This window comes from Rhea americana, unplaced genomic scaffold (genome assembly GCF_003343005.1).
Source record: "Rhea americana isolate MKP2758 unplaced genomic scaffold, rheAme1 scaffold_32, whole genome shotgun sequence".
Taxonomy (NCBI): domain Eukaryota; kingdom Metazoa; phylum Chordata; class Aves; order Rheiformes; family Rheidae; genus Rhea; species Rhea americana.
In genome coordinates this window covers 2,625,752-2,643,087 of record NW_028186446.1, presented here as the reverse complement: position 1 = coordinate 2,643,087, position 17,336 = coordinate 2,625,752, and the positions used below count along the sequence as shown (strand labels likewise).

Below are 17,336 nucleotides of genomic sequence, written 5' to 3'. Positions count from 1 at the left end.
AATCTCAAGCACACTGTTTTAGTACGAAAAGCTCACTATAGACTATTCTACCTATTAAAATATCTCAGAACACTTTTGATACAGTGCATAAAATACTGTTAGCTCAATAAATGTGACTTCTCTACAACAGGTAAATGCTTGTAACAGCACTCAGGTTTTATCAGCCCCTGATAGAAGCACTAGAAGCAAAAGCGAAAGAAAACCATCAGCCCAGGCACAAAGAAGCTCATGACTCACAGAATAGTTAACGTCAGTGAAAAACTAAAAAATACAGACTGAAGACTGTCACTATTCTTAAGCAGGCTAATTTTTCTCATGTTGGCAGCACGAGAACCCTATTCACATCACGTAACGCTTCTCTGATTCATTTCTCCTTCCTCTCACACACACACCATACTCAGTGCGTTGGCTTGCACGGGACCTCTTTGCAAAGAAGGCCTCAAACGTGTCTTGTTTTGTTTAACCGTAACATAAATGAAGACCAATTGTGTTCATTCAATTAAAGATGTATGTGTGTCCCCTCCAAAATCAGTTCCAACAGACAAGAAGTACTCAGTGAAAAAAACACCAAGTGTTGTAAGGCAAAGATTTTCAGAATAAGGCAAAGATGGAATAAGCAACATGACCCTGTTTGGAGCAAAAAGTCCAAAGAAATTGGCTGGTTCCTGTCAGACTGATCTGCTTAGAAAAAAATGAGGATGGAGAAAACCAGTACTGGTGAACACTGCTAGGAAAAGAAGCAGGAATGAAGAAGGCAACACAAATGGCTACAGAAAAAACTACAGCAAACTTGATCAAGCAACCTAAATAGGGTGCAACCTGCCTTGACAATCTGGTGTTGACCGAGTTCAGGATGTACTTTTCCACTATGTTTGCTCAGCTTAACACAATTTAAAAGCCTTGTAAAGATTCAGGTAAACAGGTTTGAAACTGCCCGTAGCCTAAAGAGAACCCTCTGGAGAGCCTTTGTTATAATTTGGCCAGCTAAGAGCTTTAAATGTTAACGTGATTTTCAGTGGCATTAAGCTGATACAACTGAAAATGAAACTCGTTGGCCTGTCAAGGCCTATCCGCAGAAAGTAGAAATAACCGAGGCTGGCAACATGGGGCTGCTCAAGATCACAATCCTACACAGCAACGTAGGATCTGAGAAAATCCTCACGTACTTAAAAACTCTAAGATACACCTAAAGCAGAAGTCCCTCAGCTTGAAGAAGCTTTTTCATATGAAAGAGAATCAGTTGGCAGTATCATGCTGTAGCTGTGGCTTGTAAATATACAAAAGGCCTGGATGGTAGATCTCAAAAACGTATATAGTGCTCAAGGAAGGTCAACTGTGATCAGGTAGTACATAATTAGCATTTCTTCACCCCTTTCCAAGAATATATTCCTACATTTTTCAAAAATAACAAACATATCTGAAGATGACAAATTTCAAAACAAAAATGATTATTTTTACAAACAGCAATATATTCTTTTAATTAACAATATGATTAAACAAATAATGCTAGATTTTCAATGTAGAATTTTCCAAAGTATCATGCTATCACTTTAAACTGTCAGTTTAGAGCAATAATTACAGTATCCTATACCACTGCCTCCTGGCTGATAATTACAGTATTTACAGGACCAGCCTTTTATCTGTAGACTGCTGATAGCGCCCAAATTGCAACAATTTTGAATAAACTGACCAGCATTTACCATAATTTCTCTATTCTTATTACCCAAATAACTGAAAGCACAGAAAAGAATATTACATACCGTTTCAAGGAACATGGAATGTATTCAAAATTCCCTATTTCCACTTAGACAAATTACGCTTACAAGACTGACAGTACGTATTTACGTGGGGCACTACAATTTTTCATAAATATCTATAGTATGAAAGTTTGTAAAATACACTCTGCCTACATTCAGGAACTATTTGTTTCTATGCAATTCAAATGGGAGGTGAGGAAAGCATGTTTAACTGGTGGAGAAAGATGGCAAACAATGTTCACAAAAGTACTGGACTAGAAACAAACATACACGAACTTTTATTGTTTCCTGGAAGCACTCTCACATGCTGGTTTTGTTCTCAGCAAAGCTAAAAGACAATGTGACCCCACCGATCTTTCAAAGATATCTTGATTTTTTTCAGATGAATGAACAAATCAATTTCCTTTGAACAAAGAGGTAATTTAACTGGTCAGCACTCCTTCAAAGCAACACATTCATTTAAGGTCTAAACAGAGAATCCAGGAGATCGCTGTGTGTCTAAAATGAGACAGACTCCCACTGCAAAATACACAGGCTACACAATATTTCACATGCATTTTGTGACATTTCTGAGAGACAACTTCAGGAACTACTTAACTATTTCTAGTTGCAGATACGCCTTCTGTTTGTCAAAGTGCTAAATTCCCAGAATCTCAATAATACTCATTGCTAAGGACTAGTCATTCAGGTAACCATAGTTACATTTTTACCTTACGTATGCCAGAAAATTAGCAGAACTGCAACTGCAACAATTCTGATGAAATATTTAATATATCCACTGGCAAAATTCCAACTCTGGCAAGGAAACAGAAGAAAATTTACTGGATCTAATCTAACATTAATTTTCACAATTCTGTGATTAAACATGGAACTTGAAGAAGTATTTTTAACTTTTGCCAAAACACCTCTCCTGAAATATTATGTTGTTTTTCCCACTGTGCACAAATTGTTTAATCTTTTACATAAAGGCTATGGGTAACAGAATTTAATTATTGTGTGTCACAGTTTGCATTTATGAAGATTATTCTCAACTCTAGAATAATAATGACGGAACACAATGTTGTATGATAACATTTTTTGGTTTCAAGACGAAAGTCAAGCCAAAGAGAGAAATAGAGAGAACAGCTTATTTTCAAAAAAACAAAGATGAATTAGTATCACTTCTTTTAAAAAAAATCATCATACCTGGTGACTGATGCAGACGCTAAGGCAATACTAATGACTGCTGCTCTTTACAGAACACTGTTACTGACCTCCAGCACGCAAGATGAGGAGTGAAGAGAAATACAAGTTACTAGAGCCCCTTATTTTGCAAAATCTGACGCACTTGATATCAAAACCGCATCAAACAAAGCAAAGCTTACAGGCTCAGTGATACAAAAGCGGAAATCACACCGCACATGCTCAGTAGCAGCTTGTTAGCACTCCAGCTGTCTGCGTGCAACTTCCCCATCAAGTGGCTGCTCAGACACTGGATTCGTACAAAAGCTAACCGTGTTTGATGGTTAGTAGGACTTTTTCCACAACCCCTCTGAACTTCCAGGAGTCACGCTGCAGCAAGACCCAGAACACAGTGACAACAGTTATGCCCTTTTTCCCACTCTCACTACCTCTGCTGACACTCAGGTAAGACAGAGGAGAAGCACGAGTAACTAGCCCTACTGGACTGCAAGAGCAAGGAAAATGCAATAAAAAAGCAGAAACCGTCTGCAGGAATCAGTGGGTGAAAGGAAGAAAAGGCAAATGAGAAAGGATGCTACAAAATCTTTATCATGCATACAGCACCACCACGTATGCTAAATGAGGCCAAACAAGCATGCTTTAATTTAACTGAAGGACACGTTAACAAAGGGCACACCCAAGAAGGTGAATTACGGCTTGTCCTGTACGGCCATTCCTTATTCTGACATTTTTTGTTTCTAAGAAATGACTGAGACCTTAAAAGTCTCTTTGGGTGATTGTTATTTGGTTGAAACTTTCTCAGTTACTAGGTATCTATGCCGCTTGTCAGTGCAATACGCTATCCAGGGCAAGGAAGAAACAGAGAGACAGCAAGGAAGAAACTCAAGCCAGTAGAAAAACCTGTCTGGAACATTGCTGTACCACCTCTTACTCAGTACTGTCACAAGAATTCTTGTTTATTTATGTTAAATAATTCAGTGAGAGCATAATTCTCAGTCACTGCTTGGAACACAGGAGATCAAAGTATTCACTATGCTGCTCTGAGCATGTACACTTGTACCTGTCAGTATCTGCTGTGTAAGGGCATCTATATACGCTTTAATTCTTTCCGTTAGTCATCCAAACTCACACAGAACATAACCCCATCAGAGAATTAAACTTCTCCAAGGCATATGTTTGGGTTTATGACTTTGAAATGTTTTAAGGCCATCCAAGCAACAGGAGAAAATCTAAATGATAGAATGTAATTGACTCTCTTCACTAATTATGACATTTCTAATATCCAGAAGAGTGAAGTAATATCACTGTAATTCACATAGACACCAAGTTCCTTACAGTGCATTACTTTTCCTAATTTCATTGTTAGAATATACTTGCCAAGATCAATGACACAGAAAATTTTCCTGTCAAATTAGCAAACCTGTTGTTCAACCTAATCCTCCTGCAGCATAAAAAAAAAAAATAATACTACTTTTCCCATCATTTTTCTGACTAAATCTAAACTTTCCTAAATTTATGAAAAAAAAAAGTATGCKATAATGTGCTTTAAAGCTAGTATTTATATAAAAGAAAAAATCTGAGTTTTGTGTAAAGAAATCAGATGTTCTATGATAGGACTAATTTTTCTTCCACTACTTCTGTTCTCTTCACAACTAAGCTTGGAAATATCGACTGTCGAGTTTTTTGTTCATTCCAGCCTCACACGTGTTTCAGCTTCTATAGCAATGTGTACAAAGCACATTAAGGACACACTTATTTTTCTTTTTCTTTTTTTTTTTTTGAAAGTTGTGCTAGATTTTCTCTGTTATGTGTCTTTCTTAAACTGCAAAATTGAATATAAATCCCATTCTTTAGATTCTAAATCACAACATCCAAGGTATCAGATTGTTATGCCTTGTTTCCACAGGAACATCCCACTATTGCATCCACTATTTCAATTTCTTATTACACCTGAAAACAAAAAAACTCTCTGTTCATGCAGATATGTGTTACAACAATACAAGAGCATCTGTGCTCTTGTATTAAAGAGCAGGACTCTCCTTGGACTTCAGCCTACAGTTGTGAAAGAGAAGGCAGATATCAGGTTATTTAAATTTATCTGGGACAACGTGAAGATACAATCTTAGTCAAATGTGATGATCTGAAACAGTATTATTTCAATCAAATGTCTGACCTAYGTAGATGGCTACCTGACACAGCAAAAGATAAAGATGGGGCACAACAGTTTCTAGATGAAAACACCTGCCTCAGGTCAAGAAATAATCCATGATTTTTCACTGAAGAGACAAAACAAGCTCTCAGGTACTGAGCAACAAAGTTGCTTGATGACACTGAGGGGTTCCACCACCATGCTTGCCAAGATCAAGATTTAAGGATCAGGCTGGTGCTGACCTTGTGGCAAAATCCCAGATAACCTCTCTGAGGAAGATGCTGTGGACATAAAACCAGAATGAATTTAAAAGCTGTCAAAGACCTACAAAAGTTATGTTCCTCAGTTTTATTTACTTCCTTCTGCATGCTACATAGAAACTGTTTTCTTAGATCAGAACCTCAGAGACTGATGTAATTCATCATCCTCCTGACAGCAGTCAGTCCCATATGTTACAGAAAGAGCTGTAAAAAACTTAACCAGACAATTCTCTATACAATCTGCTAAGAAAAGAAATTTTAGTCCAACGGCTAAAGGATTGACTTTGTCCTGAAATTAGCATTTTCATCATACATATTTACTCATGAATGTTCTTATTATTTGCATTCACAATGCCCAGTACTTTAGAAATCATAGTAGGTTCTTGGAGCCTGTGTTTTTCTTGAGATAATGGGTTCAATTGATATTCAAGGGGGAAACCTGAAAAATTACCTGATTTCTATAGCAGACTAAGAAATTCAAAACTTAAATGAGCTTTTTGTAGTTACATTACTGAACTAAAAAAAGATGAATTATAAAAACATCAGAAAAGCCTTCTAAAAGAAAGAGAGAGARAGAAAACCACAGGATTTTTGCAGCTCTGCAGATTTTAAGGGATTATACTAGAAGTTAAAAATGACTATAGGTCTGATAAAGACTGGTAAAAATCCTATGCTGTTTTGGAAATTATTTCGGAATGTCTGAAAAAAAAATTAATGCAGATTCTCGTAAATAAAAACAAACTTCCTTACTTAGGAATAAATATCCAAAACTCTAAATGGAAGAAAATCTAGTTTATTCTAGTTTACTCCTGAAAAGAATCCTAACCCTAACAGCAATGTCATTTCAAGACATTAGCTTAAAGCAAGCTAAAGATGATTTTATTTACATATAATCAAATGTTATTAATGACAACTAGATTACTCATTCAATTCCAACAATCGCATTTACCAGTTCCACTGTTCACATGTCAACAKTTTCTTGATCAATCCATGTTATTGTGTGGCTTTCATGGAACAGCATTATATACAGATTGCAGCAAAATTTCCACTGATTTGAGGCTTTATAGATCTGAAAGCAAACAGATTATGTATAAGTTCTTTCAAGAGCTTGCATTTTTCTTTCAAATGTTGCTTCCAAAAATTATAAACATAGTTATAATAATGCCCATACTAGATMAGTATTTTGTAGCTAGTATCTTGTCCCAGAGAGTGGCCAGCAGAGGATACTCAGTGAAAAGTATAAAAGTTGGGCAAGMATGAACTGATACTTTTCCACAATAATCTCCCAAACTTTAGCAACTCAGGCAGTACTTTGTATTAGTAACTTATGATGGATTTTTCTTGCATTAATTTGTTCATAAAGCTCCCTGAATTTATAGCATCTTTTAAGAGCTGCAACATCCTGAAATTTCACAGCTTAACTATTCATTGTGAAAAAACATCTCCTTCTGTTTTTAACCTGTCACTTATTAAGTTTCATTTTCATTGTCTACAAGAACTGAGAGGTAGACTGCAAAAAAAGAAAATCTTTCCCTATTTACTCTCTCTGTTCCTTCTGATTTGAGAGACGTCTATCTTATCACTCTTTACAGGTGATCATCTTTCTATCACATCCATCTTTTCAGAGGTTATTATGTCCTGATTAATTCTAATTCTTACAGAATAGTTTCCGCACAACTTTGAAAAACCTTACTGCTTTTCCTGATCTTTTTTCCAATGTCACTATAACCTTTTTGAATAGGAGAAATTGTATGCGATATACAAGACGTATGAATTCATACAGTGGCAATATGATCTCTTTTCTTTCAACATTTTATTTACTTTTTTAAGTGGTACTAAGTATTGAGCTGATTTTCACTAAAAGTACATATTATAACCTCAAGATCCTGTTTCTAAGCAGTAATATCTTAAGATAATCATTTTCTACATAAAGATAGGACTGTTCTTTAAAAAGAAAAAAAAAAGGTGCATCTTTCACACATCTTTTTACCTGTACTGRATTTCATATACTAACTACCATTCAGTCTCAAAAGATTACTCTGCAGTTCTTCATAGTTGACACCTTGTCCCTAGTATTTTCCAGAGACTATACTATCTCACTACTTACCATGTTTTCCAGATCATTCATGCATACATTAAACAGCACAGGTCSTAGCACTGACCTATCTGGGACTCCATCAGTGTTCTCTGACCAATATGAAAACAGCCTATTGATTCCTACTCATTTCTGATCTTTTGATCAGCTATTTATCCATGCCAAGACCTTCCCTCTTTYTCACAGCTTTTTGGATCCTTTAGGACTTTTAAGCAAGGCACTATGCCAAATGCCTTTTTAAAATTCAAGCAGATTAGATTACATCAACTGCATTTCCCATGTTAAATTCTTCAAAGAAGTTCAGTAAAYGTGTGAGGCTTGTCTTTCCCATACAATGTTCTGCTGATCCTTCCTCAGCATGTTGTATTTATCCCTGTCTCTGCTAATTTGGTCAGTTATTACATCACTTCTAACTAATATTCTGGACACAGACAACAGGCTTGCACAKCAGCCCCAGTAACTTTTAAAAATTACCACGTTAACCATTTTCCAGTGATCTGGCAACAAGGCAGTTTTTAAGAAAATGTAGGCTTTTGCAGTTTTAATTCTTAATTGTTTAAAACCTGTACTAAAGAAAAACACATTCACTGAGAAAAATTGCCTGAAAGAAACTCTCAACAGCTTTTCCACAAGATCCAATACAGATTGACAGTTATGAGATTAGACCTACAAAATTAGACACTGGCTTTTACCACCAAGTTTGGCAAATGATACCTTATAAAGGGATTGTGTCTATGCTAGTCTTATTTTACCTTGTCTGATACAGCCAGAATGCAAGAAATCTGTAAAGCACTTCTAGAATATTTTTGCAGACTATTTTTTAATGTTAAAATGAAGAATGTCTGTCTTTTGAGAATATGGAATTATTTTAGACTTCCTTCCCCATTTTCTCATAAAAGACATTTCTTGGTGAGAGATGCTAAATTATCAAGGAAAGGTTGTAGCCAGACGCAGGACAAAGAATGGAAATTGCCAAGAGAAGGAATTTAACAGACTACTTTTGTTGTAAAGGAAGTATATCAGGAACGGTATCAAACAGTAGCCAGCAGATACAAAAGTCCTCAGAGAGGAAGGTACCTATTAGAAAAACAGCTGAAGACATAATGGCCTGCATGGATAGAACAAAAAAGGAAACTGATAGATACATGTTAGTACATTATTATAGAGGAAATTCTTATTTCATAAAGGTAGTATACACCAGCCTCAATAACTTTCTACACAGAAACCCTGTAGCACCCAAGCAACTCTTTCTGATACTTCAGCATCAAAGGAAAGAGGAGAAACAAGCAGTCTAGTGTAGTTTCTTTCCTATTCTGATGATTTCTGTAGTATCACATACTCAAATCCTGCTTCTCCTTATTCCTCTACTCCTTTGCAGCAACAAACAAGAGGAAATTTCCCCCTGAAACTGCCCTTCTCCYTAGTTTCCCAGCTGATATGGAGTCCTATAGTCTGTAAACCTGGCCACTCTTATTACCTTTCTTCTCCACTTCAGGCTGCTGTAACTGCTGGGGAAGAACAAGGAGACAGCTCGTCAAAGGAAGCACTCAAATGGCAAAAGCGTACCTGTAAATTTTCACTGGGGTCTTCCCAGTCTGAAGAAGAAATGCTCCTCCGTGCAGAAACAGATTAATTCAGCACTAATTATATAGCCTAATTTACCAATCAGGAAATATTTTACTTTTTCTCCTTCAAACAAGAACACTGCAGTCTAGAAAGGAAAACATTATAAAAGGTATAGGTCGTAATTTGACAGCAATGCTGGATCTGTGCACAACCAGCAGTAACACATTTCAGTCTGTTAAATATCAGATTGACAAATGGTCATACAGTACTTATTYATTTATTTTGCCAGCACAAGCCTTTGAGTTGCTATCCCATAGCCAGGATCATCTCATGTCTCACATTCACTGTCTGTCTTTGTGGGTTGCCAGAACAGTTGCAGAATTTTGGGGGCAGGGATAGAAAGCTGCTGCCTTACCTCTATTTTACAGCCAGGAAACACATGCTCTGAAACTAGAGTTTACTAGCGTTTATACACTCTTTGTTTCTGATGCAGCCTGCCCCTGAGCCCATCTATGACCAAAACACACAATGTGGAGTTAGTACAGCCGAGGGTGTGTTCATCACTGACTTCGTCACCACCTTTGTTGGTTCCACATCTGCTCCATACAGTTCCTAGAGTATTAAGAAAAGCAAGGACTGACCATGCTGCAAACACTGGTAGCTCACTAGCAGATTCTGGTTASGGAAGGTTACATTTAGGACATCAGCATCTCTTATCTGCTGCTACAGAAGACATATAGCGCCCACAGAACAGAAAGAACTAGGTCATCTTCCTGATTTGGGAGGTGTCAGTGTTGTCATGGAAGGTTCTTGGCCAATGCTATTTCTGAGTGAAGGCCAAAGAGAAAGTCATAGAGGTTGCTGGCACATGGGCTTTCCCTACTGTGTTGGTGCTGTGACTAAAACACACATTCGCTTCCTGCTACATCCATGGCTGGCATGCCTCCTCCAAAAATGGAAGATTTCTACTTTGTTGTATGCCAAACATGGCTCTGAAACAGTTACAGCAGACATCCAGGCAAAAAACATGTATGGCATCCACTCTAAGCTAGCTGAGACTATGTAAATTTGGCTTGCTGACATAAAATAGCAGGCTTCCAAATATCAGTCAAGTCACCATGTCTCCTCTTCAGTTTGACAAGCCTGTCCACCTTCCGCTACCAGGACTGATAAAGCTGTTCTTAAGCAACCTGACCTCTCACAAGGAAAAGTTCAGTTATCAATTCAGCCTTTGCTAGGTAGGTAGAGCTTGCATTTGGCTGTTAGAAAGTGGGACACAAGTCCATTAGGGTAAGATTCAAGAACACAGAGTCTGTTAAAAGAATCTCCCTGCCAGCTTTATTCTGCACATCTGTGGGAGCAAAGGCAAGCAGAGGCTGCTGGGATATAAGCCAAAGGGAACCTCTGCTAGTTCCAGAAGGTCTCAGAGTTTGGATGCCCATTCTGTGGGAAGCTGTGGGTGACAGCTTTATGAAAAGCCTGCTAGAGCGCAGAAGTAATACACAGACACTTATTTAAGAATGGTTCTTCCTGCTTGTAAAGGAAAAAGATCACAAAAAAAAAAAAGTGTATTTTCCCCTATACTACTAATTCTTATTGCATGTTTTCTTCTCCTTAAGGTCCAATTTCCCTGCTATAGCTGCCCAGATCAGTGTATGACCTCTCCTAGATTTGTCTGCCAACTCCAAAAATTATGTAATTTTTATAGTTACTATCAAGCGCACACGTAGCAAGCTGGAAGTATGTCTCTATTATCTTTTTATAATGCTAATGTCTTTTGAGAAACTTTGACTGTAGTTCCACAAGCAGTTTTAATTGGCACCAAAGCTGATCCACCCTTTCTATCTATTCATATTCCCATAAGTTCCTTTGTTTTGTACTGGCATGTGCCTGTGTGACTGCACAGGGAATCAGAAGAGTTGTAACTCGCATCACTTCCCTGTTCTGGGTTTTCCTGCTGGACGCTGAAGGTCCGAAAGGCCAGACCATAGCAGCAGTCATAGTGCACAGAATTGCTTGTACCAATGCATGCTGCAAAGAATGAAAATAATTTCAAAGGAGTACTTACTCAAACTGAACTGCAGACAAAAGCAGAAGTACCAACAATGTGCAAAGTATACAAAGTCAACCATTACTAGAGTGGTGGAGGCAAGGCAGGAGTAAACCAGCACCAGTGTGAATGTTAAGGCCAAAGCAATCTTCAGGAAATTTCTCTTGCAGGCCAGCACTTCCCTATGAGATATGGCTCTCTGGCAGTGACAGCGCGTTCAGAAGGGGGCAGTGCACGCAGCACAGAACGGAAGATGTCAGGCAGAGTAGGAGTCTGCAGACACAGAGCTGCTGCCACTGTTCCCAGGCAGCCCTGGCTGCCCTAGGCTGCTCCCAGCTTGTAAGCACCTACAGTAAGCTCCGTGCAAAGGAGCATCAAACTCCCAGAAAATAACCACAGTGCAGCAGCTTCATCCCACCTCCCTCCAGCTTCTCACCAGATCTGATATTTGCATCGTGATCCAGTTTGAATCTCATTGTGCAAAAAAATCCCAGATAATGGCTAGTAACAGCAGCAGACAGTTATTCCAGTGCCTGGTCCTGGGCAAGCAATCATTCATGGTGGAAAGGCAATGAAAATAACTCTCCAACAGGTGGTGAAAACACACAGCTGAGTTTGACTTTAGTACAGGCTGAAGACATCCAGCATAGCCATCTTGGCAGTCAGGAAGCAGAAAGGGAGAAAAGGGAAATGGTGAAAGGTAGCTGTAGGTGGGTATAATATTTTTAATATAAATTTATGTTGCACCGTATTTTATGAGATTTAAAAATTGCTGGGGTACAATCCATGGACCAGATCTTTCAAATGCTAGTGGACATATAAAAACAAAACCTAATCAATAAGGTTTAGGTATTCATTTAAGTCTTAAGTTCTTCTGAAAAATCCCACTGCAACAAATAGCTTTGAAAATCTAGCCTAGTGTCATCCTATATACCTGTAAAGCACATCGCATAGCAAGAAGCATGAGGTATAAACCTCAGGCAGCTCACTTATGATAAAGTCCAGATTTGCAGGTTTGCTAAAAAACAGAATAAACTTGTATTCCAATTACAGATACACATTTATTCCATAGCCTCAAAGGCTGCATAAGAAATCAGGTGACTTCAGCACAGGACAAATTATTCTATGAAAGAGAAATCTCTTTTATAGAAAAAGCATAATTTAAAAATCTAAAACTGGCAAAAAGTGCCTCACTCAGAATTCATCTATTTTGTTACAGACGCAGGTGATATTTAAAGTACTTTGCTGCACTGGACTGATCAAGTTTTCACCAACACAGAATTCAGGTTCTCCTTAAAAGAGAGAGAGAGAGAGAGAGAGAGAGAGAGAGAGAGAGAGAGAGATACTAAACTGTAGAGTAGAATTTACAGAAGATATTTGTATTCTCTTCCTCAAAGCTCCAACACATTTCAACAGGGCTAGGACTAGTGGCACTGTGGAGGGAGGAAAGGACTGTGCAACCATATCATTTGCTACGGTATCATTTGATACGATATTCCATATTAATCAGTGCCAGCAGGCTGGCAGGACAGCAAAACCAGTAAATCCATGCTACCTTTCACAACAGCACACGCTGGTAACTATTCTTTTCTACAGGAATGCACTAACCTCTTACAGGATCATGTACCAACAATGTGTATATATGTACATACTATTTACAGTAGATGTCTCGTAACAGAGAGCAACTCCTTCAGAAAACTGATTATTCTGATGATAGTAAGTCACTAAATAATTTAGGTTGGGAGGAACCTCTGGAGGCCAACTGCTTCCAGCCCTCACCCACAGCAGAGCCAGCTTCAAAGCGAGATTAGGTTGCCTACGACCTTGGCCAGTTGAGTTCTCAGTATCTCCAAGGATGGAGATTCCACAGCCTCTCTGGGCAACTTGTCCCTGTGTTCAACTACCCTCTTTGTCTAAGTTTTTTCTATGATCTTATTACGATTTCCCTTGTTGGAATTTTTTCTRGTGCCTATCCTGTCACTGTGCTCCTCCAAGAAGAGTCTGGCTCTGTCTCTCCTCTCTACACCCTCCCATTAGGCAGATGAAGACAACAGCAAGATTCCCTTCAGCCTTCTCTCAACGTTGAAGAAACCCAAATCTTCCAGCTTCTCTTTTTACATTACTTGCTTCTGCCCCTTTACATCTTCGTAGTCTTCCTCTAGACCAGCTCCAGTACACTAGCATCTTTCTTATACTGGAATGCCCAAAAACGGACAGTATCTCAGATGTAGTCACACAAATGCCAGACAGAAATAATCCCTTCCTTCAGCTACTGGCTTTGTTCTTGCTACATAAAGGCACGCTGCTGACTAATGTTCATCTTGGTGTCCACCAGGAAATCTAAGTCCTTTTTTGCAAAGCTGCTTTCTAGCTATCATTTCCCAGCCTGCAGCGTTACATGAGACTATTCTGTCCCAATTGGCAGATTCTTTGCTGAACTTCATGTGGCTTCTGCTAGCCCATTTGTCCAGCATGTTGAGGTCCCCTCAGCARAGCCACCCTGCCCTCCAGCACACGCAACCTGGTGTAATCCACAAGTGTGCTGACACTGCATTCCAACCCATTATCCAGGTCGTATAAATACAGAACTATAGTATTTGATCTTACTGAATAATAATTACTATGTCCTGAAAGGATAAAGGGCTTCCAAGTAGTCTAATTTTAGCTAATTAACGGGTTGGTAAATGTGACATTACAAAGAGCTTATTTCAGTACACAAGCCACCAAATAAAGCCTCTTCAGTATACTTTTTTTTTTTTTTTTTAAATGAGCAGTTTGAACTTGGTGACTCACTGAAATAGCTCCAACCAAAGATTACCTCTCCAATGCATCATTCTAAATATGGAGAACTAAATACATAAAGTATCTGTGTCAGTGACTTAAGAAGTCAGTGAAGAGGGCATAAATTAAGAACCATACATATTTTTATAGCAATAAGCTATAGAGTTCTTAGTAATGCCTTAGTACTGCAGCCTGTGTACCTCTATATATGCATTACTAGAGTATGCAACTAACTGGAGTTCTTTCATAAAGGACAAACTTTTCTTACAGTTATGTGCAGTTTACAATGCTGCACAGGCCTAGCTTATTTGATATTACGACACTGCAATATAACTAAAAGATAAATGTATCAGATCATTTCTGAGGAGACACGTATTTTGTTATCATGAAGACTGCTAGATAGTTATGCTAGATAGTTACCCCCAAATCTGAGCTTTTAAAATAACAAAAGTTCTTGCCTTATGGATACAGGAATAACTTTCCTATTACTTAGCATATGCTAAATAATGCATCAGCCTGAGTTCTTAAAACTGCTAAAATATACAACCTGCATCGATGGCTTGGCTGGAACTCTGGTCTCCATAACTTAGCAGCTAGACAATTTAGCAGTTTCTCCAGAACACTGACGAAATTCAGTATTTTGACAGACTAAAAACAAATTTTCTAGGCTGTACTCTGCCAGGACATTTCTACAGTGGTCTGTTTGCTGTCTTTCCACGTAACAGAGATTTAACTGCAGATTAATATGTTTCCTTGTCCTCCAGCTGCCTAGAGATACAGAACACAGCAGAGCCACGTACGTTAAAAAAAAAAACTCTCAAAAGTAACAATTCTATTAATAACCTACATAGGCAAGAAAGTATAAGAACATTTCACAGGAAAATTCTACTGCAACAGCATTTACAGGTTTCTGCTGCATAAATGTATGCTGTGTTTACAACCTTACATCTATCATCTTTTATTACGAATATTTTACATAAAACTAGCTAATAAAAATACAAAAAAGAAGAAATAGCATATTACAGCAGTACTTTACAATAACAATGAAACCATCAGTATCAATAATGAGAAGCGTTCACAAATAAATTACAATAGCCCTAAAAATTCCTATTAAGTTTGTGATAATTCTTTTGAAAACCACATAAAAAATAGAACTAGTATTTAATTTAATGGTAGTGCAAATGTATAGAAAAGTATATATAATGATCTTTTTTGTTCATTTTTCAGCAATTTCTCTAAAAGCTAACAGGAAGTGTTTCAATATTTACTATCATCAGTGTTTCATCTGTACATCCTATAAATATACTACTGCTTTTTTTAATACATGTTTTCAAGTTACTATGCAACCACCTTGATATAATTTTATGTATATGTGTGTGTGTGTGTGTGTGTGTATGTACATGCCATTTTTATATATACACCATTTTTAACCGTCTTCAAAATTCCTATTAAAAGTCCATAAAAAAAAAAAAGGTGGGGTTTCTACCTCAATAAGTGTTTCAGAAAGATCCTTGAAAAGGATTATGTAAATGGATTGTGAACACAGCTCATACACTAATAAATATAACTTAGTGGAGAAAATTGTATTCATTATTTCATTTGCAGTAATTTAAAATCAGGAACAAAAACAGCTGCATGCAAACAAGACATGATGTTCCTACACTCACTTCATGTATCTGCTAGAAAAATGAGTAAGGTCTGTTTTTAAAGAAGAATTATGTTTATGAACTAGAAAAAAATCTAATTCCTTCTTGGAACTTAGCTTATAAGAACAATTATGTCTTGAGATTACTTGGGACACAGAACATATTTCCATTTATTTGCAATTTAATACACCCTATATAAAACAGTCATCCAAAAATATGTCATCAGTATACACATAGTTAACATTTTATATTTTAACATTAAGTGTATTTTTTCCCAGGAACAGCTTTGGAGGATTCAAAGCTATACCTTTTTCAAGGCATACTTCATTAAAAAAAATAATAATAAGTAAATAAAAATAACCAAAACAACTATAGCACATTTTTCAAAAGTCAGGATTTTAACTGCTTATGATAATTACTACAGAATTAAACTGCATAAAAATTTTCACACTGAGCCATAATCATCTTTTCAAGTTATCTCACAGGTTACCTCTAACCAAAATCACCTGTCAGCATCTAAACCAGACCTAGTCAAAAGAAAATGGTTTGCTTTAYGTAACCTTTAATTCTATGTGAATTACAGACTGAATGTGAATAACAGCCTGAATTACTTCATTTTTCTCTTAGTTTATCTTACTTCTCATTATTGCTTTTGTTCATAATAAATGTAAGGTAACATGCCTCTTTTTATGGTTTCATCTGCAAAGGACTGTTCAAAAGCTCTGTTAGCAAAGAAGTTCTAAATCACGGACAATGGTCAAAAATGAAAATAATGTCTCTAAAAGTGTATCAGCCATCCAATTACCTTCAAGAGACTTACGTGTCAGGTAAGTACAATGGAACGTATATGCCATCTGCACCAGCCGATGATGCTAACAACAACCAGGACTCCGTAAAGTAAGTTCTACAAGAGTAAACCACAGCTACAATCCATACCACAAACCACTTATAGCGTCACCAAAACAAACAAACTATGTCTCAAAAGAAGGATAAGGGTAAGACAACATTAAAGCACAAAACAAAAACCAGGAAAATAAGGAGGAAATRATGGGAAAAAAGCAGGAAAAATAAGAACAAAGACTTGAAGATAAAACACTAAACACAGAGGGGAACACTAACACAAGGCTGAGATAGAGCAGCGGTACAAGATATGGCAGAGACATTGTGTAAAAGACAAGTAACATGAACTTCACCAGTAGTAGCCATCATCATGGTTCAAGCATATAAGCAAACCTTGCACCTAAAAAACTGTGTTTTTGTAACCTGCCATGAACAGAGGCAGACTTAGAAGTAAGATTTTTAAAGATACTATAGTAAGAAGAAAATAGCTGCCTCCATGAAAGTATTTCAGCAATTTCAGTTAATCCAGACTTCGAAACAAACAATGGACATTTTCTTTAAGAGTGCTTCCTGCCTTCCTGCCTCTAATACTGGCTCCTGAAAAAATTAAAAAAAAAAAAAAAGAAAAAAAAAAACTTAAGAACTCACTCCCCACCTCAGAAGAACAGACCACAATTACAAATATTTCTTAAAGTTTTACGTGGGAGGTATACAACAGGTGATTTACTCCTCTGCTTTTCAGAAAGAATAAGCCACAACAAAGTACACTCTTTGGTAGAGAAGCAACTCCCTTCTGGTTCTAAAGTCAAGATTTTAATTCAGCTTGTACTGTACACAGTCTTACCGATGGCCCTTGATTCAATCATTCCTTATCTTTTCCTATAACTAAAGCTATGCTTTACTTCAAAATGCTAAAATGAGAAAGAGTCATGCCTTTGTATTTTAACTGTCAACTGTGAATATAAGTGGAATAGTTCAGACTATTCCAGGAAATTTAAAGATCTATTCAA

General features: G+C 37.3%; 1 protein-coding gene across 3 annotated transcripts in view; it reads right to left on the bottom strand.

Annotated features, from left to right (window-relative positions):
* Positions 1-6,403, bottom strand: part of ANKIB1 (ankyrin repeat and IBR domain containing 1) — a 78,266-nt gene extending 71,863 nt beyond the window's left edge. For all 3 annotated transcript variants that reach the window (XM_085310489.1, XM_085310491.1, XM_085310490.1), the window contains exon 1: positions 6,298-6,403. The gene's annotated coding sequence lies outside the window, so the exon portion shown is untranslated. The remainder of the gene's footprint in view (positions 1-6,297) is intronic.
* Between the last annotated feature and the right edge of the window lie 10,933 nt (positions 6,404-17,336).